This window comes from Pseudophryne corroboree, chromosome 11 (genome assembly GCF_028390025.1).
Source record: "Pseudophryne corroboree isolate aPseCor3 chromosome 11, aPseCor3.hap2, whole genome shotgun sequence".
Lineage (NCBI taxonomy): Eukaryota > Metazoa > Chordata > Amphibia > Anura > Myobatrachidae > Pseudophryne > Pseudophryne corroboree.
The window spans coordinates 76,441,387-76,465,563 of record NC_086454.1 but is presented as its reverse complement, the minus strand read 5'-3'; the positions used below and the strand labels follow the sequence as shown (position 1 = coordinate 76,465,563).

The following is a 24,177-nucleotide window of genomic DNA, read 5'->3' as shown; positions in this document are numbered from 1 at the left end:
GCATGGAACCTGCCGAATGGAATTGCTTCGTAGGAAGCTACCATCTTTCCCAGGATCCGCGTGCAGTGATGCACCGACACCTGTTTTGGTTTTAGGAGGCCTCTGACTAGAGATGACAGCTCCTTGGCCTTCTCCTCCGGGAGAAACACTTTTTTCTGTTCTGTGTCCAGAACCATCCCCAGGAACAGTAGACGTGTCGTAGGGACCAGCTGTGACTTTGGAATATTTAGAATCCAGCCGTGCTGTTGTAGCACCTCCCGAGATAGTGCTACCCCGACCAACAACTGCTCCCTTGACCTCGCCTTTATCAGGAGATAGTCCAAGTACGGGATAATTAAAACTCCCTTCTTTCGAAGGAGTATCATAATTTCGGCCATTACCTTGGTAAATACCCTCGGAGCCGTGGATAGACCAAACGGCAACGTCTGGAATTGGTAATGACAATCCTGTACCACAAATCTGGGGTACTCCTGGTGAGAATGGTAAATGGGGACATGCAGGTAAGCATCCTTGATGTCCAGTGATACCATGTAATCCCCCTCGTCCAGGCTTGCAATAACCGCCCTGAGTGATTCCATCTTGAACTTGAATTTTTTTATATATGTGTTCAAGGATTTCAAATTTAAAATGGGTCTCACCGAACCGTCCGGTTTCGGTACCACAAACATTGTGGAATAGTAACCCCGTCCTTGTTGAAGTAGGGGCACTTTGACTATCACCTGCTGGGAATACAGCTTGTGAATTGCCTCTAACACTGCCTCCCTGCCTGAGGGAGTTGTTGGTAAGGCAGATTTGAGGAAACGGCGGGGGGGAGACGTCTCGAATTCCAGCTTGTACCCCTGAGATACTACTTGAAGGATCCAGGGATCCACCCGTGAGCGAGCCCACTGATTGCTGAAGTTTTTGAGACGGGCCCCCACCGTACCTGGCTCCGCCTGTGGAGCCCCAGCGTCATGCGGTGGACTTGGAGGAAGCGGGGGAGGACTTTTGCTCCTGGGAACTGGCTGTATGCTGCAGCTTTTTCCCTCTACCTCTGCCTCTGGGCAGAAAGGACGCGCCTTTAACCCGCTTGCCCTTATTGGGCCGAAAGGACTGTACCTGATAATACGGTGCTTTCTTTGGCTGTGAGGGAACATAGGGTAAAAATGTAGACTTCCCAGCTGTTGCTGTGGAAACGAGGTCCGAGAGACCATCCCCGAACAACTCCTCACCCTTATAAGGCAAAACTTCCATGTGCCATTTAGAATCTGCATCACCTGTCCACTGCCGAGTCCATAACCCTCTCCTGGCAGAAATGGACATTGCACTTATTTTAGATGCCAGCCGGCAAATATCCCTCTGTGCATCTCTCATGTATAAGACTGCGTCTTTAATATGCTCTACGGTTAGCAATATAGTGTCCCTGTCTAGGGTATCAATATTTTCCGACAGGGAATCTGACCACGCAGCTGCAGCACTGCACATCCATGCTGAAGCAATAGCTGGTCTCAGTATAATACCAGTGTGTGTATATACAGACTTCAGGATAGCCTCCTGCTTTCTATCAGCAGGTACCTTTAGGGCGGCCGTATCCGGAGACGGTAGTGCCATCTTCTTTGACAAGCGTGTGAGCGCTTTATCCACCCTAGGGGATGTTTCCCAACGTGACCTATCTTCTGGCGGGAAAGGGTACGCCATTAGTAACCTTTTAGAAATTACCAGTTTCTTATCGGGGGAAGCCCACGCTTCTTCACACACTTCATTTAATTCCTCAGATGGAGGAAAAAATAAGAATTTACTTACCGATAATTCTATTTCTCGGAGTCCGTAGTGGATGCTGGGGTTCCTGAAAGGACCATGGGGAATAGCGGCTCCGCAGGAGACAGGGCACAAAAAGTAAAGCTTTAGGATCAGGTGGTGTGCACTGGCTCCTCCCCCTATGACCCTCCTCCAAGCCTCAGTTAGGATACTGTGCCCGGACGAGCGTACACAATAAGGAAGGATTTATGAATCCCGGGTAAGACTCATACCAGCCACACCAATCACACTGTACAACCTGTGATCTGAACCCAGTTAACAGTATGATAACAGCGGAGCCTCTGAAAGATGGCTCACAACAATAATAACCCGATTTTTGTAACTATGTACAAGTATTGCAGATAATCCGCACTTGGGATGGGCGCCCAGCATCCACTACGGACTCCGAGAAATAGAATTATCGGTAAGTAAATTCTTATTTTCTCTATCGTCCTAGTGGATGCTGGGGTTCCTGAAAGGACCATGGGGATTATACCAAAGCTCCCAAACGGGCGGGAGAGTGCGGATGACTCTGCAGCACCGAATGAGAGAACTCCAGGTCCTCCTTAGCCAGGGTATCAAATTTGTAGGATTTTACAAACGTGTTTGCCCCTGACTAAATAGCCGCTCGGCAAAGTTGTAAAGCCGAGACCCCTCGGGCAGCCGCCCAAGATGAGCCCACCTTCCTTGTGGAATGGGCATTTACATATTTTGGCTGTGGCAGGCCTGCCACAGAATGTGCAAGCTGAATTGTATTACACATCCAACTAGCAAAAGTCTGCTTAGAAGCAAGAGCACCCAGTTTGTTGGGTGCATACAGGATAACAGCAAGTCAGTTTTCCTGACTCCAGCCGTCCTGGAACCTATATTTTCAGGGCCCTGACCACATCTAGCAACTTGGAGTCCTCCAAGTCCCTAGTAGGCGCAAGACACCACAATAAGCTGGTTCAGGTGAAACACTGACACCACCTTAGGGAGAGAACTGGGGACGAGTCCGCAGCTCTGCCCTGTCCGAATGGACAAACAGATATGGGCTTTTTTTGAGAAAAAAACCACCAATTTGACACTCGCCTGGTCCAGGCCAGGTCCAAGAGCATGTTCACTTTTCATGTGAGATGCTTCAAATCCACAGATTTGACTGGTTTTAAACCAATGTGTTTTGAGGAATCCCAGAACTACGTTGAGATCCCACAGTGCCACTGGAGGCACAAAAGGGGGTTGTATATGCAATACTCCCTTGACAAACTTCTGGACTTCAGGAACTGAAGCCAATTCTTTCTGGAAGAAAAATCGACAGGGCCGAAATTTGAACCTTAATGGACCCCAATTTGAGGCCCATAGACACTCCTGTTTGCAGGAAATGCAGGAATCGACCGAGTTGAAATTTCTTCGTGGGGCCTTCCTGGCCTCACACCACGCAACATATTTTCGCCACATGTGGTGATAATGTTGTGCGGTCACCTCCTTTCTGGCTTTGACCAGGGTAGGAATGACCTCTTCCTGAATGCCTTTTCCCTTAGGATCCGGCGTTCCACCGCCATGCCGTCAAACGCAGCTGCGGTAAGTCTTGGAACAGACATGGTACTTGCTGAAACAAGTCCCTTCTTAGCGGCAGAGGCCATAAGTCCTCTGTGAGCATCTCTTGAAGTTCCGGGTACCAAGTCCTTCTTGGCCAATCCGGAGCCATGAGTATAGTTCTTACTCCTCTACGTCTTATAATTCTCAGTACCTTAGGTATGAAAAGCAGAGGATGGAACACATACACCGACTGGTACACCCACGGTGTTACCAGAACGTCCACAGCTATTGCCTGAGGGTCTCTTAACCTGGCGCAATACCTGTCCCGTTTTTTGTTCAGACGGGACGCCATCATGTCCACCTTTGGTAATTCCCAACGGTTTACAATCATGTGGAAAACTTCCCCATGAAGTTCCCACTCTGCCGGGTGGAGGTCGTGCCTACTGAGGAAGTCTGCTTCCCAGTTTCCATTCCCGGAATGAAACACTGCTGACAGTGCTATCACATGATTTTCCGCCCAGCGAAAAGTCCTTGCAGTTTTTGCCACTGCCCTCCTGCTTCTTGTGCCGCCCTGTCTATTTACGTGGGCGACTGCCGTGATGTTTTATCCCACTGGATCAATACCGGCTGACCTTGAAGCAGAGGTCTTGCTAAGCTTAGAGCATTATAAATTTACCCTTAGCTATATTTATGTGGAGAAAAGTCTCCAGACTTGATCACACTCCCTGGAAATTTTTTCCTTGTGTGACTGCTCCCCAGCCTCTCGGGCTGGCCTCCGTGGTCACCAACATCCAAAACTGAATGCCGAATCTGCGGCCCTCTAGAAGATGAGCACTCTGTAACCACCACAGGAGAGACACCCTTGTCCTTGGATATAGGGTTATCCGCTGATGCATCTGAAGATGCGATCCGGACCATTTGTCCAGCAGATCCCACTGAAAAGTTCTTGCATGAAATCTGCCGACTGGAATTGCTTCGAAGGAAGTCACCATTTTTTTACCATGGCCCTTGTGCAATGATGCACTGATTTTAGGAGGTTCCTGACTAGCTCGGATAACTCCCTGGCTTTCTCTTCCGGGAGAAACACCTTTTTCTGGACTGTGTCCAGAATCATCCCTAAGCACAGGAGACTTGTTGTCGGGATCAGCTGCGATTTTGGAATATTTAGAATCCACCCCTGCTGTTGTAACAGTATCCGAGATAGTGCTACTCCGACCTCCAACTGTTCCCTGGACTTTGCCCTTATCAGGAGATCGTCCAAGTAAGGGATAATTAAGACGCCTTTTCTTCGAAGAAGAACCATCATTTCGGCCATTACCTTGGTAAAGACCCGGGATGCCGTGGACAATCCAAACGGCAGCGTCTGAAACTGATAGTGACAGTTCTGTACCACGAACCTGAGGTACCCTTAGTGATAAGGGCAAATTTGGGACATGGAGGTAAGCATCCCTGATGTCTCGGGACACCATATAGTCCCCTTCTTCCCGGTTCGTTATCACTGCTCTGAGTGACTCCATCTTGATTTGAACCTTTGTAAGTGTTCAAATTTTTTTAGATTTAGAATAGGTCTCACCTAGCCTTCTGGCTTCAGTACCACAATATAGTGTGGAATAATACCCCTTTTCTTGTTGTAGGAGGGGTAATTTAATTATCACCTGCTGGGAATACAGCTCGTGAATTGTTTCCCATACTGCCTCCTTGTCGGAGGGAGACCTTGGTAAAGCAGACTTCAGGAGCCTGCGCAGGGGAAACGTCTCGACATTCCAATCTGTACCCCTGGGATACTACTTGTAGGATCCAGGGGTCCTGTACGGTCTCAGCGTCATGCTGAGAGCTTGTCAGAAGCGGTGGAACGCTTCTGTTCCTGGGAATGGGCTGCCTGCTGCAGTCTTCTTCCCTTTCCTCTATCCCTGGGCAGATATGACTCTTATAGGGACGAAAGGACTGAAGCTGAAAAGACGGTGTCTTTTTCTGCAGAGATGTGACTTAGGGTAAAAAACGGTGGATTTTCCAGCAGTTGCCGTGGCCACCAGGTCCGATGGACCGACCCCAAATAACTCCTCTTCCTTTATACGGCAATACACCTTTGTGCCGTTTGGAATCTGCATCACCTGACCACTGTCGTGTCCATAAACATCTTCTGGCAGATATGGACATCGCACTTACTCTTGATGCCAGAGTGCAAATATCCCTCTGTGCATCTCGCATATATAGAAATGCATCCTTTAAATGCTCTATAGTCAATAAAATACTGTCCCTGTCAAGGGTATCAATATTTTTAGTCAGGGAATCCGACCAAGCCACCCCAGCTCTGCACATCCAGGCTGAGGCGATCGCTGGTCGCAGTATAACACCAGTATGTGTGTATATACTTTTTATTATATTTTCCAGCCTCCTGTCAGCTGGCTCCTTGAGGACGGCCCTATCTATAGACGGTACCGCCACTTGTTCTGATAAGCGTGTGAGCGCCTTATCCACCCTAAGGGGTGTTTTCCAACGCGCCCTAACTTCTGGCGGGAAAGGGTATACCGCCCATATTTTCTATCGGGGGGAACCCACGCATCATCACACACTTCATTTAATTTATCTGATTCAGGAAAAACTACGGTAGTTTTTTCACATCCCACATAATACCCTCTTTTGTGGTACTTGTAGTATCAGAAATATGTAACACCTCCTTCATTGCCCTTAACGTGTGGCCCTAATAAGGAATACGTTTGTTTATTCACCGTCGACACTGGATTCAGTGTCCCTGTTTGTGTCTGTGTCGACCGACTAATCGGCCGTCTCATGTCGTCAACCGACCTTGCCGCGTGTTGACATTATCACGTAATTCCCTAAATAAGCCATCCATTCCGGTGTCGACTCCCTAGAGAGTGACATCACCATTACAGGCAATTGCTCCGCCTCCTCACCAACATCGTCCTCATACATGTCGACACACACGTACCGACACACAGCACACACACAGGGAATGCTCTGATAGAGGACAGGACCTACTAGCCCTTTGGAGAGACAGAGGGAGAGTTTGCCAGCACACACCAAAAACGCTATAATTATATAGGGACAACCTTATATAAGTGTTTTCCCTTATAGCATCTTTTTTATATATTTCTAACGCCAAATTAGTGCCCCCCCTCTCTGTTTTAACCCTGTTTCTGTAGTGCAGTGCAGGGGAGAGCCTGGGAGCCTTCCCTCCAGCCTTTCTGTGAGGGAAAATGGCGCTGTGTGCTGAGGAGATAGGCCCCGCCCCTTTTTCGGCGGCCTCGTCTCCCGCTCTTAACGGATTCTGGCAGGGGTTAAATATCTCCATATAGCCCCCGGAGGCTATATGTGAGGTATTTTTAGCCAAAAATAGGTTTTCATTGCCACCCAGGGCGCCCCCCTTCCAGCGCCCTGCACCCTCAGTGACTGCCGTGTGAAGTGTGCTGAGAGGAAATGGCGCACAGCTGCAGTGCTGTGCGCTACCCTAAGAAGACTGAGGAGTCTTCATGCCGCCGATTCTGGACCTTCTTCTTGTTTCAGCATCTGCAAGGGGGCCGGCGGCGAGGCTCCGGTGACCATCCAGGCTGTACCTGTGATCGTCCCTCTGGAGCTAATGTCCAGTAGCCAAAGAAGCCAATCCATCCTGCACGCAGGTGAGTTCACTTCTTCTCCCCTAAGTCCCTCGTTGCAGTGATCCTGTTGCCAGCAGGACTCACTGTAAAATAAAAAACCTAAGCTAAACTTTTCTAAGCAGCTCTTTAGGAGAGCCACCTAGATTGCACCCTTCTCGGCCGGGCACAAAAATCTAACTGAGGCTTGGAGGAGGGTCATAGGGGGAGGAGCGAGTGCACACCACCTGATCCTAAAGCTTTACTTTTTGTGCCCTGTCTCCTGCGGAGCCGCTATTCCCCATGGTCCTTTCAGGAACCCCAGCATCCACTAGGACGATAGAGAAACTACTGGTAGTTTTTTCTCTCCAAACATAATACCCTTTTTTGTGGTACCTGGGGTAACATCAGAAATATGCAACACATTTTTCATTGCCTCAATCATGTAACGTGTGGCCCTATTGGAAGTTACATTAGTCTCATCGTCGTCGACACTGGAGTCAGTATCCGTGTCGACATCTGTATCTGCCATCTGAGGTAGCGGGCGTTTTAGAGCCCCTGATGGCTTTTGAGACGCCTGGGCAGGCACAGGCTGAGAAGCCGGCTGTCCCATATTTAGTATGTCGTCAAACCTTTTATGCAAGGAGTCGACACTGTCGCGTAATTCCTTCCACAAAACCATCCACTCAGGTGTGGACCCCGCAGGGGGTGACATCACATTTATCGGCATCTGCTCCGCCTCCACGTAGGCCTCCTCATCAAACATGTCGACACAGCCGTACCGACACACCACACACACACAGGGAATGCTCTGACAGAGGACAGGACCCCACAAAGCCCTTTGGGGAGACAGAGAGAGAGTATGCCAGCACACACCAGAGCGCTATATAACACAGGGATTAACACTATAACTGAGTGTTTTCCCTTATAGCTGCTTATATCATATATTGCTGCGCCTAAATTTAGTGCCCCCCCTCTCTTTTTTACCCTTTTGTGCTTGAAACTGCAGGGGAGAGCCAGGGAGCGATCCTTCCAGCGGAGCTGTGAGGGAAAAATGGCGCCAATGTGCTGAGGGAGATAGCCCCGCCCCTTTTTCGGCGGACTTTTCACCCGCTTTTATTATGGATTCTGGCAGGGGTATTTATCACATATATAGCCTCTGGGACTATATATTGTGATTTTTTGCCAGCCAAGGTGTTAATATTGCTGCTCAGGGTGCCCCCCTCCAGCGCCCTGCACCCATCAGTGACCGGAGTGTGAGGTGTGCATGAGGAGCAGTGGCGCACAGCTGCAGTGCTGTGCGCTACCTTGTTGAAGACCGAAGTCTTCTGCCGCCGATTTTCAGGACCATCTTCGTGCTTCTAGCTCTGTAAGGGGGACGGCGGCGCGGCTCCGGGACCGAACGATCGAGGTCGGGTCCTGTGTTCGATCCCTCTGGAGCTAATGGTGTCCAGTAGCCTAAGAAGACTATCTCCAGTCAGGTAGGTTCACTTCTTCTCCCCTTAGTCCCTCGTAGCAGTGAGTCTGTTGCCAGCAGATCTCACTGAAAATAAAAAACCTAACATATACTTTCTTTTCTAGGAGCTCAGGAGAGCCCCTAGTGTGCATCCAGCTCAGCCGGGCACAAGATTCTAACTGAAGTCTGGAGGAGGGTCATAGTGGGAGGAGCCAGTGCACACCAGTTAGACCAAAAGCTTTCTTTTAGTTGTGCCCAGTCTCCTGCGGAGCCGCTATTCCCCATGGTCCTTACGGAGTCCCATGGTCCTTACGGAGTCCCAGCATCCACTTAGGACGTCAGAGAAAATAACTTCTATAAAGTCTGACCTGAGTCTGACGTACAGTGGGAGCAGGAAATAGGAAATGGGGACATACATCAGCGAAGCGTCGGGGCAATTCCCCATTATCCTGAAGCCTGGGTCAGGGAATCTGCAAAATCATCGATTAGCAGGTTTCAACCAAAAAAAATACTGGGAACAGTGAGCCAAAGATAACAGTGCACCAGGAAAGTATTCACAACGTTTCACTTTCTCCACATCTTGTTATGTTACAGCCTTATTCCAAAATGGATTAAATTCTTTTTTGTCCACAAAATTCTACACACAATACCCCATAATGACAACGTGAAAATGTTTTTTTGAGATTTTTGCAAATTTATTAAAAATAAAAAACGAAGAAATCACATGTATATAAGTATTCACAGCCTTTGCCATGAAGCTTAAAATTGAGCTCAGATGCATCCTGTTTCCACTGATCATCCTTGAGATGTTCTTACAGCTTAATTGGACTCCACCTGTGGTAAATTCAGTTGATTGGAAATGATTTGGAAAGGCACACACCTGTCTATATAAGGTACTGCACTTGACAGTGCATGTCTGAGCACAAACCAAGCAGAAATCCTCTGTGGAGAGAGGAGAACCTTCCAGAAGGACAACCATCTCTGCAGCAATGCACCAATCAGGCCTATATGGTAGAGTGGCCAGACGGAAGCCACTCCTTAGTAAAAAAAACACATCTCAGACCATGAGAAACAAAATTCCTTGGTCTGATAAGACAAAGATTGAACACTTTGGCATGAATGCCAGGCGTCATGTTTGGAGGAAACCAGGCGCAGCTCATCACCAGGCCAATACCATCCCTACAGTGAAGCATGGTGGTGGCAGCATCATGCTGTGGGGATATTTTTCAGCTGCAGGACCTGGGAGACTAGTCAGAATAGAGGGAAAGATAAATGCAGCAATGTACTCCTGGATGAAAACCTGCTCCAGAGCGCTCTTGACCTCAGACTGGGGCAATGGTTCATCTTTCAGCAGGACAACGACCCTAAGCACACAGCCAAGATATCAAAGGAGTGGCTTCAGGACAACTCTGTGAATGTCCTTGAGTGGCCCAGCCAGAGCTCAGACTTGAATCTGATTGAACATCTCTGGAGAGATCTCAAAAAGGCTGTGCACCGACGCTTCCCATCCAACCTGATGGAGCTTGAGAGGTGCTGCAAAGAGGAATGGGCGAAACTGCCCAAATATAGGTGTGCCAAGCTTGTGGCATCATATTAAAAAAACTTGTGGCTGTAATTGTTGCTAAAGAGGCATCAACAAAGTATTGAGCAAAGGCTGTGAATACTTATGTACATGTAATTTCTTAGATTTTAATTTTTTTTAAATTTGCAAAAATTTCAAAAAATCTCTTTTCACGTTGTCATTATGGGGTATTGTGTGTAGAATTTTGAGGACAAAAAATAATTTAATCCATTTTGAAATAAGGCTGTAACATAACAAAATGTGGAAAAAGTGAAGCGCTGTGAATACTTTCCGAATGCACTGTATAAGATGCTATTTGTTTTTTGTTTTTACCAATTCTCTGACTGATTGCTAATCATCGATGTCAGCCAGCTGATGTATGGCCAACATAAGACTCTGGACATACTCATGTCCCCTGCTTATGGCTCTCACTGCAGGGGACGGAGAGAAGGGACCACAGGAAAGTGCAGCTGGGGTAAGTGTAGGGGGACCCCTCAACCTGGATCTAACATCCTAGTTTATCTATATAGGGCTAGCATATTCTGTGCGCTTTACAATTTGGTACACAGTAATAAAACAAGACTGGGTATTGACAAACAGAGAAGTCAAAGGGCTATAGGAAAATAGGAACTTGATACATGCGGATTAGTGCTACTGTACATATAAAAGTGCTTAGTAGTGAGCTGTAAGTTTCGTCACAATACACAAATATCTAGACACAGCGAGACGAGAACAGAAAGAACACATGTATATTTTGTTTGAACTGTGGGGAGATAATTAGAGTAGCTTAGGGTGGGAAGAGGATGGTTCTGGAGTCTGCTAACTCTGTACCAGGGCACAGTGTCACATTATAGCCATGAGACCCATACAGTCAGCGTCTTACTGATTCTTGTATAATGAGAAGAGTCATTCTGGCAGCATCACCCGGGGGAGGGGAGACAAATGCCCTGACAGGACAGGACGTCATCAGATGACATCACGCTGGCAATGTACCTGATGCTCTCTCACCAGTGGTAGAACTTGGGGACACCCATCCTGCTACCATGCGGTACCAAGCAGCTGCAACCAGAAACACACACACACACCAGCCGAACTATCCATCAAGTCCAGTGCAGTTCCCTTACGTCATGTCATGGCAGGAGGGGTGGAGAAGAGGGCGTCACAGGGAGAGCCGCCATTTTTGTTCACCCGGCGGCGGCTGCTGCAGATGGTAGTGGTCACCGGGTTACATCATCGGCAGCCGAGTAAGCGAGGTTATATTATTATCCCTCCTGTGTGTGTGCCCTGGGCTGTGCTTATGGCTTCCGTTCCCATAGGTGCGGTGTGTACACATTATTACCATGTGGGGTGTGCATATGTAACTATTACAGAGTTGTTCTAGCAAAATATGAATAAAGACTTTTAATACAGTAGTTTACAGGTGATTGTGTAAGTATATAGATGCAGGAGAGCTGTGCCTCCGGGTATGTGCCTCCTTTTCTGCGGGTAGCTGCAGAGTGCTGTCCCATTCGCCTTCCGTCTGTTGCTGGCTGGAAAGTTGTGCACTGGTTTCTGTGTTGTTTCTTTACATTACATAAAATTGTTGAAGTGTACGAATATCATTTTACAGAATAGTGCGTACATTTATTTATTATTGTTTAGTTTCTGTCAGGTGTCAGCGTTCTATGTAGTACCTTCTGCTTGGCCAGCTTCTTATTCACTTCTTATTCCAGCTCCAGCTTCTTATTCACTTCTTATTCCAGCTCCAGCTTCTTATTCACTTCTCATTCCAGCTCCAGCTTCTTATTCACTTCTTATTCCAGCTCCAGCTTCTTAGTCACTTCTTATTCCAGCTCCAGCTTCTTATTCACTTCTTATTCCAGCTCCAGCTTCTTATTCACTTCTTATTCACAACATGTTGTCTTAAAACAGTTAAATCAAGTTGGATCACTCAGTTAACACTGACAATGCATATCCCTTACACAAGCTTCCATTGTATTTTTCCTGTGCCAACAAGGTTTTTGGCATGCAATAGATTGGTAAAGTGGACACAAACCATATTTTACCATTTTGAGTAAGTAGCTGTAGTTTTGCAAGGGTTAAATAGTCTTGTTGGGGGTCCCAGAATCAAACTTAGTGTTAGGGATCCACCAGAGACGAGATCACCTAGACACTATTTGGTGGGCTAGTATCTTTTGGCCAAAAAGTATACCAAGAACCTCGAATTTGCTCTATATTAAATTGCAGAGCTTATTATAATTATTCTGACTAGCAGTACTTGGTATTGTGGAGTGGGCATCGGCACCACTATAGAATAATTCAGACTGATCTCCCAGTTATTGGAAAATCTGCCCAATAATTGCCTTGTGTGTACTTAGCTTAAGATTATACATTTCCCTATACTGTATAGTGTACCATATTTCCACTCTTATTTTTCCTTTTTTCCCCAGTATTATACACTTAAAACTCAAAGCCAAAACCTAGATCTTTAGAAAGGACCTAACTACCAGAACGCTAAGTCCCAGTATATAAAGAGAGCTCCTGTATTCACAACTTTTTCAATATCCTGACAGTTTGCTATCAATAAAATAAAACACAACTCAGTTTTATGGTTTAATTGCGTTTATTTTTATTTGATGTTATTGCATGCAGGAGACTGTGGGGGGTATTTAATAAACAATTATCTCATAAACACTGGAAATTGTAGAGATGTTTGTTTAAAAAAAGAGATAAATATCTATTCTCCGTACCCTCCCACACCTGAAGAAGACATATTTATCTCTTAATTTAAACTAACATCTCCAGAAAACATAAATGTCAAATTTTCCAGCTTTTATGAGATAATTGCTTATTAAATATCCCCGTGAGCTTTCATCTTCTCACTATTACATACATGATGGGGACAGGACCATGCGGCAATGTATCGTCAGGTCCAGGCAGAGAAGTGGGGGCAGGTCCACACTGCTCGATGGTGGCCGGTCCATCCTGCACGGTGGTGGCAGGTCCACGCTGCGATGTGGTGGCAGGTCCACGTAGCACGATTGTTGCAGGTTCATGTTGCACACTGGTGGCCGGTCCATCCTGCATGGTGGTGGCAGGTCCACGCTGCAATATGGTGGCAGGTTCATGCTGCACGGTGGTGGCAGGTTCATGCTGCACGGAGGAGGCAGGTTCATGCTGCACGGAGGAGGCAGGTTCATGCTGCACGGAGGAGGCAGGTTCATGCTGCACGGAGGAGGCTAGGTTCATGCTGCACGGAGGAGGCAGATTCATGCTGCACATTGGTGGCAGGTTCATGCTGCACGGTGGTGGCAGGTTCATGCTGCACGGAGGAGGCAGATTCATGCTGCATGGCGGTGGCAGGTTCATGCTGCACGGAGAAGGCAGATTCATGCTGCACATTGGTGGCAGGTCCATGCTGCACGGTGGTGGCAGGTTCATGCTGCACGGAGGTGGCAGGTTCATGCTGCACAGCGGTGGCAGGTTCTTGCTGTACGGCGGTGGCTGGTTCATGCTGCACAGTGGTGGCAGGTCCATGTTTTGCTGTGGTGTCAGGAGCAGGCGGCGATGGTGTGCCATGTCCAATTTACGCAATTGTTCCAGCTTCATGCTGCACGGTGGTGGCAGGAGAATGCTGCCCGGTGGTTTCTGGTCGATGCTGCGCGGTGGTGGCATGGCTACAGGAGGCAACATTGTCGCTTCTCACTGCAGATATGGCAGTAAACTGCCTGGAGGTGAGCTTATCTAGCTACAGGGGCCATGAGCCAGTGACATCACAATTGTGCTGACATCACAATGAAGTGTAGATCACATGCAAGAGGACAAGGTCATTGTCCATTAACTGACAATATTGCCGGGGGCTGTAGGCTTAAATGCATTGATCAATACATGACCTAAAACGCCACTGTTTGTTAGATAATATAGTGAGTGTAGAGCCCCTGGGATTTCTATTTAAACACTGTGGTCACATACTGTGTAGCACCCCAAATATAGGAATACAGTAGCAGGGCCAGATTAACAATGGGGCGGATGGAGCTACAGCTCCAGGCCCCAGGTAAAAATAGGCCCATCAACATGACAGCCTGATGATGATAAACTGCCAAGTTGGTCACATGGTTTCCATAAATGATAAGAATTTAAGATATAATTCTAATTTCTTTACAAAGGGATGTTGTTTTTCTACTTTCACTTATTTTGGGAGGCATTGGGGATTATAGTGTAAGGAGTGTACATGCCCATATGTCACTGGCCACACCCTCACAACAGTAGCCACACCTCCTCAACTTCTCACAATAGGCCGTTGATCATTTTCAGCACCAGGCCCATGTGGATCTTAATCCGGCCCTGTACAGTAGGTGATTGCCGTGGAATAGTGCTTTCTGTTTATTAGATTCATTTTTTAATTCATCTTTTTGTGATCACATTTCCTCATGCACCCTGTTTAACTTAATTATAGCTTGTATCAGCTGTTTTCCTAGGTGCTTAACAACAGGTGTGTTGGTAACGGTCTCACCTTTATAAGCAAAGTTGCTGTGAGCTTTAGACCAGAGAGCATGCCCAAAGTTTAACACTAATGTGATAGATATTTTCATGATAATTATTTAGAGCAATAGAGTAGGACCTGCAGCATAGTGGAGTCCCTTGCCGGGGGCTGCAGTTATGTTGCCGGCGGTCAGGATACCTACGCCGGAATCCTGACCACTGGCAATGCCGCCAGCCGGGATCCTGGCAAACGGGCTATTCCCACTCGTGGGTGTGCACTAAAGTGGGAATAGAGCACGCAAGGGGACTCTATCTATCTATCTATCTATCTATCTATCTATCTATCTATCTATCTATCTATCTATCTATCTATCTATACATACATACACACACACACACACACACACACACACACTGTATATATGCACACGTGTGTGTGTGTGTGTGTGTGTGTGTGTGTGTGTGTGTGTGTGTGTGTGTGTGTGTGTGTGAGTGTTGTGCATATGGAGCCGCAAAGGGTGGCGGAACAAAGCTGTGATGGTGTGAAAGCCAGAGAGGGGGCAGAGCAAAGTGGGGGGACTATATATATACATATATGCACACATACATACATACATACATATATTATACAAACCACAGTATTCACACATATAATACATATATATATTATACAAACCACAGTATTCACACATACATACATACATACATACATACATATATTATACAAACCACAGTATTCACACATATAAATATATATGAAACTTGATCAAAATATATATTTCTACTAGTGCTTGCATGCCGTACCTTTTATGGGAGCACTATCTGAGGCTCGGTGATCAGTAGCAGCCAGCAGGACCTGACATCCCGATCACCAGTCAGCAGCACTGCAGGATCAGTCACTCGGCTGTCTGGACAGCCCTCTTGGAGATAAGTTCACTGCATAAGATTGACGTGGTGAGGTCGGCACATAGGACATCATGCGATGTGCTGTCATGTGGAGCGCTGAGACACTATGCAGTACAGGGGGGCTGGTGCAGCTGCAGCCTACCGTGCGGCCATGTATCTGGTGGTGTTTGAAGTTAAACTGCCGCTGGGGTTTAAGTGGGCGGAGCCTCGGGCTGCCGCTGGCAGGAATGCTGCAGTGTTGCAGGTGCCCCCCCCCCCCCCCCCCCGCCCGTTTACAGCAGTGGGCCTATTTTGATGGTGGGCCTCGAGCTGCAGCTCTATCAGCCCCATTGTTAATCCGGCCCTGGGAATGTCCTAAGAAGGTATAGGGGAGTATAATGGTCGTCACTTTTCGACATTTCAATATTCAATTGAAGCGCTGTTTTTCCGCCCTGTCGAAAACTCTGAAATGTCGAAAAACACACGGATGAGGGGAATCTCTGCTTAGCCATGTGTTTTTGACCCCGCTGTGGTCGAAAATGGGTCCGTTCTCGACCATAAATTTTCACCTGTAGGAGAGGGCGAAAATAAATGGTCAGAATAAGAGGGGAAACAGGCGGAAACTGCCCGTAATAGAATACTGAAGTGTCAGATCCTCACTGTCTGAGAAGATCCGACACCAATTGAATACTCCCCATAGTGTGAAATGACCAAGACTTTTGTGGACAAGCACTTTCTTTGAAATTTCCTCCACAGTGTATTCTCGTGTCTCTGTGTATAATGGGGGGTCATTCCGAGTTGATCGTTAGCTGCCGTTGTTCACTGCGCAGCAATCAGTGAAAAAAATGGCTAATCTGCGCATGCGCGCAACTTACGGGTACAAAGAGCATCGTGGTTTTGCACAGGTTCTAGCGAAGCTTTCAGTCGCATAGCCGATCGCAAGGAGATTGACAGGAAGAGGGCGTTTCTGGGTGTCAACTGACCGTTTTCTGGGAGTGTTTGGAAAAACGCAGGCTTGGCCGGGCGTTTGCTGGGCGGGTATCTGATGTCATTACCGTGTCACTCGTCGCAGCAATCATCGCACAGGATAAGTAACCACAGGGCTGGTCTTGTTTTGCACAAAATGTATTTGTAGGCGCACTGCTGCACAGGCGTTCACACTCCTGCAAAGCAAAAAATACACTCCCCCCGTGGGCGACGACTATGCGTTTGCACGGCTGCTAAAAACTGCTAGCAAGCTATCAACTCGGAATGACCCCCAATGTCCAGCAGGGTTGGGGAAAAACTAATTTGCTTGTTTTCAAGAATTTCCTGTACAGTTGTGAAAGAGACACTTTCAGAGGCAGAACTACCATTGGTGCAGCAGGTGCATTGCACCAGGGCCCCTGATGACTAAGGGCAGAGCCGGCCCTAGACATAGGCAAACTAGGCAATTGCCTAGGGCATCTGGTATGCCTACGGGCACAAGCAGCCCCTGCTGATTAAAATTATATGCGGCATGCCTATATTCTGTGTTTAGCATTTCGTATGCAGATACAGCCACAGTCACACACAGTATATAGGCATGCCGCATATCATTTTAATCAGGAGAAGCTGCTTGTGCATCCTAGCCACATAGCAATGCAAATAAGATGCATTTTCATCAAAAATAGGCACCTGACGTTAGCAGAGCTACCAATTGACTTGCGCCAGGCATCTCCCGCTGCATGGTGCCTGGAGGCAAGATTTATGAGGATTCATCTGTATCCAAGCAGAAGCAGAGGTCACAGTGCTAGCAGCCGTGTGAGTGCTGTGTGTGTGAGTGGGTTGGTTGTGCAATAGTGTTCGGCATATGTGTAAGGGGCATTATGCATTTCATGTGTATAAATGCATTAATAATGTGCAGCAAATGTGTAAAGGGCCCTATGTGTGTCATTATGTGTATAAAGGCACTAATAATGGCCCTCATTCCGAGTTGATCGGTCGCAAGGCGAATTTAGCAGAGTTACACACGCTAAGCCGCCGCCTACTGGGAGTGAATCTTAGCTTCTTAAAATTGCGACCGATGTATTCGCAATAATGCGATTACTAACTACTTAGCAGTTTCAGAGTAGCTCCAGACTTACTCTGCCTGTGCGATCATTTCAGTGCTTGTCGTTCATGGTTGACGTCACAAACACACCCAGCGTTCGCCCAGGCACTCCCACCGTTTCTCCGGCCACTCCTGCGTTTTTTCCGGAAACGGTAGCGTTTTCAGCCACACGCCCCTGAAACGCCGTGTTTCCGCCCAGTAACACCCATTTCCTGTCAATCACATTACGATCGCCGGAGCGAAGAAAAAGCCGTGAGTAAAAATACTTTCTTCATAGTAAAGTTACTTGGCGCAGTCGCAGTGCGAACATTGCGCATGCGTACTAAGCGGATTTTCACTGCGATGCGATGAAAAATACCGAGCGAACAACTCGGAATGAGGGCCAATGTTTTTTTTTTTAAGGGGGGGGGTGGGGGGTTCACGTTTTCTCAACATTTGCTTGATTTACTTTCCACGTGGACTTCTATTGGGAATAGTAACCTGTGGCGAGAAAAGCGGAGCGAGCCACCTTGCCTGAAGCTTGGTGAGCAAAGAGAGTCTGCGAGGGTACACGTTTGTCCGATGGTGGTTGCATAACATGAAATATACAAAAAGAGTGTCGACCATTTGTGTGTCGACTGTTGTCATGATGACCTTTTGACTCTGTCGCTCCTAATGACTGTCAACCATAACATTGTCGATCTATTGATCTACACAGAAAAGCAACATATATACTGTGTTTTTGCAGGTTTGCAAATTAGCCTTTTTGTATCTCCTTTACAAATTTCTACCAAACTTTTACTAAAAAAAAAATGCTATGAATCACAAAAAAACACAGGGGGTCATTCCGACCCGATCACTCGCTGCAGTTTATGGCAGCGCAGCGATCGGGTCGGAACTGCGCATGCCAGACGGCCGAAGGCCATCGTTGCCTAGCTATCGCCTCTGAGGCGGTTGCTGGGTGGGAGGGGGCTGGACGGCGGGGTTAAGCCGCCGTTTAGGGGGCGCGATCCGGCCAACGGGCAGCCAAGAGGTTCTCCCGGCCAGCCGCAGGAGCTGTGCTGGCGGGGAGTTACTCCTCAAATGTAAAAGTATCGCCGCTGTGCGATGCTTTTGCATTTCTGCGGGGGGGGGGGGGTGGCACTGACATGCGGGGCGGACTAGCCCTGTGCTGGGCGTCCCCCCGCATATCTGAGTGCCTGATCGTAGCTGTGCTAAATTTAGCACAGCAACGATTAACTCGGAATGACCCCCATTATCTTATATTGCACACGATGCTTTGATCATATTTCCACACCGTTGTTTGCAGCTATATAAAGCATTTCTATGTGGGAGCTTCATATCTGTGCAATGTGGGGAACCGCTCATGTTTACAGATCTCATTCTGTCTAATGGATAATTGCTCTCCTAATGATCTGTTTTGTTTCTTCTCCTGTAAATATTACCGTTTGCTGTATACTAAGCGTATGCTACTAAAACTAAACCAATAGTCCATAAGGAAATTCCTCCTCAACTTATTCTAGGTGTTTATTTTCTAAACTAAAGCAAACAAGGGCTCTATTCATGTAAAACATGGCGTGGCTAGTAATATTTAGTAGCCATTCCAGCGACGTCCATGATAAACAGCCTCAATGTTCCTGGGAAGCAGAACAAAAACATACATAGCGGGAGTCCCATAATCCTTCACACTGCACATGCGCCTGCAGTGCCCTGTGCTCCAGCATCCACTCACGTGATAGGCCTGACACTGGGGACAAGGGGCAGAGTGACGAAGAAGGAGTAGGTGCAGTGAGCTTCACGGTAAAATCTATATTCCCTTCACCGAAAGGACCCGGATTTGAGATCAGGTGAGGGCCTGGTGTCTCGTTTTGCTCTGCTTGCCACAGGTTACTATTCCCAACAGATGGTGATGTTGACCTAGTGCATTATGGGAAAGGTCCTCCTGGATAAGGGGATCTAGATGCAACCTGAACTTCACTGCTTCTCTGCCCCTACTGAGGGCCACTTCAGATTTTTTTTCTGCATCTCCAGATGGCGAAATTAAATTGAGAAGCAAAATGGAAACAAGAAGTTTCCATTTTCTCTGAATCACTCTCCCAATACTATTGTATGGGGAAGTGATAGCTACATTAAACAGGGACACTGCTAGGGAAATCGCAGACTTCTCCATAGTAATCCTCTTCCTGAATACATGAATAGACAGTCTAGACCCCCAAGTTTTCCTCTTGTTAATTACTAAAAACATATCCTGAAACTGACAAAATATTATACTGAACTATTTAAAAGCAGATTAATGGCATTAAATTGCTTCTTAGACTATGTATGAAGATGTGTCCATTACTGGAGATTGAACATTCCTGCCCAGTTCTAATGCATTTAAGTCTGGTCCATTACAACCTCTTACTGCAAATGTGATGCTTTCTCAGGTGGACTATTAGTAGAACTACTCAATACTGCTTTCACAGTACTTTCTTGAATGTGCCTTATTCTTCTTCGACAGTCCGTTTACTGTTGTGGGTATGAGTGGCTGTACTGGAAATGTGCTGTGTAAAACAGAAATTCGTGTTCCAGTTTGATGGGTTGATGGAGTCTTTGATCGATTTGTTATGATTGAAAAGTATGCGCAACTAAAAAAGAGCCCATTGGTTTCAGTTAGAAACCACAAATGGCAATCACTGGCTTTGAAAATGTGAATTATCTTGTATTACAAATCAGCAGAATTTTTCTTTTTAAGGCGACAAACCTAAATTCTATCCACCAAAGCCCTCTGTCTTTCCATATCCATGGAGGTACGGGATTGAACCCGTAGTGGCAACGGAACGCAATTGTACCATCCAAATGCAAGAAAATCAGTGACTTGTATGACAGTAATGCATAATAAAGACAGCACAGATGTTCCCTTACTCTCCTCATTCATTTAAGATATAATGGGCCGATACTGAGTCACAATGGTGTAATTTTCTTCATATGCGCATACATCCATATTTTGTATGTACAAAGTCACAGTTCAGATTTCATTTGGAAAAGAGGACATACAGTATAGGATATGCTTTATTTCCAGTTATTGCAACTTAGATATACACATTGATGTTTAGATACTCCATTCCTGCTATCACCGCTGCTCAGTGATACCATCCAACGCTGTGACAACAAAATTGCAAAGCAGTTCTGCTTTTTTGGTGTCACCCCCCTCGGATGGTGTCATCCGGTGGGTCCGCACACCCCTACTGATGCCATTGAGTATTACACTCCTCCATATATTGAGCTGGGGCTTATTTATCCAATTTGGCTGCTACATGGGCAACTTTGGTGCATCAGAGCCCAATGTTCTAATCAGTGGGCTTCAATGGGGAAGGTCGGAGCCTAGCACTCCTTATAGTGGTCGCCTATTTAAAGGGGGGTAGGTCATAATGTCTGACTTCATGTACAGATGTAGCCACGCTCATTGTGGCTACATCTAAGTGCATTTGTGCCTCTTTTGCCGCTACCGCGTCCAACACCCCATTCGCCTAGCCATGCCAGGAATGCACGTACATCGCAGATGTATCCACGATGAGTGTGGATAAATCTGTACCTCTACTAGGGTCAGGCTATGGTGCCTAGTGTCAAGGAAGCAAGTCCCCACTTTGTCCCAGTAGCCTTATGCCCTTGTTATAGACAACTCCATGTCGGGCTAGTAGGTAATATAAACAGGAGCCCCTAGGAGGCGTTATCTGGTCGGGAGGCCCTGGGCCGCACAGAAGTGCTCCTCTGGGAGCTCTTTTGCATGGGGTCCCCTTTTGCAGGCCCTTCTTCATAAGGATCAGCAATTCCCCTTTCTGATCCTCCATTAAACCACTGCCGTATCCTCTCTTGTGTCCGGTCTATGTTTGTGTCTGTTTCCGGAGGGGGCACCAGTGGGTCAGTGGTGGTGCGATGGAGAAAACGAGGCTGAAGTAGATTCCTATGCATGTGCGCAAATTATATTTATTGAAAATACACACAAGAAACAAAGGCAACTGGAATAATGGTGTTATTTGCATAAGAATCAGCGTGGAAGCTGATAGAGTCTCTGGTTACATAGTTACATAGTTGTTGAGGTTGAAAAAAGACAAATGTCCATCAAGTTCAAACTATTGTACATGACATTATTTTATTTTATTATTTTTTTTCTTTAAATATTAATTAAATGCTGTATCCCAGGATATTTTTTTCCGCTAAGAATTTATCCAATCCATTTTTAAACTTATTGATTGTGTCTACCATTACTACCTTCTCTGGAAGAGAATTCCAAATCCTTAATGCTCTTACTGTGGAGAATCCTTTTCTCCGTTGGGTATGGAATTTTTTTCTCCTTTAACCTCAGTGGGTGTCCGCGCGTCCTATGTAGTGTTTTTTTGGTAAACAAATCGTTTGATAGATCCTTGTATTGTCCCTTAATGTATTTATAAATATTAATGATGTTATGCAATGCTTGCATACAACAACAGAATCAGGTTTGGTTATCGCAGGAGACAGCTGAACCTAGTATTAGGGACCCCCAGTGACGGAGAGGCTTTGTCGATCGGCCTGGGGGCTTAACCCTATATCTGCAGATATACGCAACCAAGATCTCCGTATAATCTGACTATTATGTAGTAATATTTTTCACTCGGTGTGCATTAGGGAACCATTGTTTTTTCCTACACAGAATTACCCCTCCCTTTTAGCACCTGAGTGACATCACTATCTGATTGAGCAGCTCACCATTTTTTGGACAGCTGAACTTTAAGCAGAATGCTTTAGTGCAGGTTGAATAGCACAGTGCTGATGCAGAGTAGTAACAAACAGGTGAGTATGATATGCAGCACCTGGAGAGAGTCTCTTACTGCAAGTGATTGTAGGAGCAGAGTGTAACTGAAGCTGAATATGAACTAGATGGCTGGTGCCTGTAGTTCCACGGAAGGGTTGACACAAGGTAGTCTCAGGAGACAGGAGACTGGAGCCAGGAGACGCTGTGCACTGGATGCGATGCGTTGTTCAAGGCAATGATACTGAGCAGGAACTCTGGCTATTTACCCCCTGGTCAGCAGGGATTGGAGAATCAAGTAATGTGAGCGCTCCAGTGCTCAGGAATGGATAGCTCCAAGTCAGCTGACTGCAGGTGTCATGGCGGCACCCATACTCCGGAGATGGTGGGATACATTGGGGTACATGCTAGAGAGAGTCTCTGCCCATTACAGGCAATCATGGAATATGCTGCCAGGTTGAGGATGTGACCTCCGGAGGCCAGTACATCAGAGCACCGGTAAGTGACGCGATGCAAAATGCATATTCCTGACATCTTGATCCCAAAGACACTCGACCTTGGAGTCTGCAACTAGCGGGCAAGGGGGCAAGTGTCAGCTTTTTTAATAGAGTTAGGACAACCTTCTTTCTCTTTTCTCCTATGTCTTCTTTCTTCCTTCTAGTGGCGCTTCCTTTCTTCAGCTTGGCGTCTTCTTGCTTCTCTATTCAGGATCTGTTCTCTGCTACCACTACTATGATGAAATGAACTGCTCCTGCCTGTGTTGGCTAATATAAGCTGGAGGGAGAAGGTGGGGCAATGATGTTCGAGCCATGATTGGCTTGCCATGGTTGGCTCTGATTGGCTGGATGGCCACTAGGCGTGATTAACTTGCGACTATGGGCCAAATTGAAATTCCACAATTAAAAAAAAATGACCAAATTGCAATTACCATAATGAACTAGACCCGGTGACGTCTTACTACTAATGAGTATGACCTTCTCCTGCTTGCGCCGTATGGTCAGGACAGGATTCTGGCCAGATTGCTACGCTAGGTCCTGGCAATTTGAATATGTGTTGTAGTTTCACAACAAACTGTCTATGTGAGTTTATTGCTTTGTCTGTGAAACACAATCCTGATGTAGCTGTAAGAGTGACTGAAAAAAGGAAATAGTTGCTAAGTAAATCAATCTCATCGACCTAACCACAAATAGGCTTTAAACATATAATCAATACACTTTTGCTGCAAATGTCATATTTAATGTGTCACAATAAATGCATGTGGTTTACAAATGGCATCTCCATTAAGTGATGTCATATTTTATATGTGTGTAGATACAGGGCTTGTCTAAGTTAATTTCCTGCACATCAGTTAGGTTTGCAGCAGAGATAAGCAACATGTAACTTTACCAAATGAGGAGGAACAGGAAGCCCTAGTGTGCTGTCTGGCACCTAAAATTCCAAGCCAGTTAGTTTTACAATATATGTTTTTAAACTATTGTATACAGTACTTGTTGGGAATGATGTGTGTGCAGGTGTTGATATTGCAGCAGTATACAGGCAAACACCAGTGGATGACTCAAACTATGAACAGCCCAGTTACTTAACCAGTGGTGTTGGTTTATTGATAGATAGCAGGTAGAGCCGTACTCACTATTACACGCTGGCTCTCATTGAGCGGAGCCAGCTGTCATACAGCTCACTAGCCAATGAGTGTATGTAGGGCCTACATACATTGTAGGCACTGGGTAATGGTGCAGGAAGTGGACACACACACACACACACACACACACACACCCACCCCCCACCCCCACCTGCTCCAGGCCCGGATGCTGTGACAGTTTGGTTGCAACTGACTGATGGTTTTAGATATGTGCATTCGCAGCCTCACAGGGCATATGCAGATCTGGTCTTGCTTTGTCGAGCTGCAGACATCGCTTGGTTGACAGCCTATTGCCATTTGGAGGCAAGGAGGGCGAGCGTTTAATAAATCGGAGAGAGTGTTGGCTGTATTTGTGAGCGTGCCGAAGCCAGCAGCTGTGACTTCAGTCGCAGAAACACTAGCCTTGGCAGCTTAGTAGTGGTAAACTACCTAGGGTTGTTCAGATGCCCGATGGCCCGACTGATTATGTT

At 46.6% G+C, this 24,177-nt stretch overlaps 1 protein-coding gene across 2 annotated transcripts in view; it reads right to left on the bottom strand.

Moving 5' to 3' along the window:
• Positions 1-15,448, bottom strand: part of FSHB (follicle stimulating hormone subunit beta) — a 90,153-nt gene extending 74,705 nt beyond the window's left edge. For both annotated transcript variants that reach the window (XM_063946097.1, XM_063946098.1), the window contains exon 1: positions 15,170-15,448. The gene's annotated coding sequence lies outside the window, so the exon portion shown is untranslated. The remainder of the gene's footprint in view (positions 1-15,169) is intronic.
• Between the last annotated feature and the right edge of the window lie 8,729 nt (positions 15,449-24,177).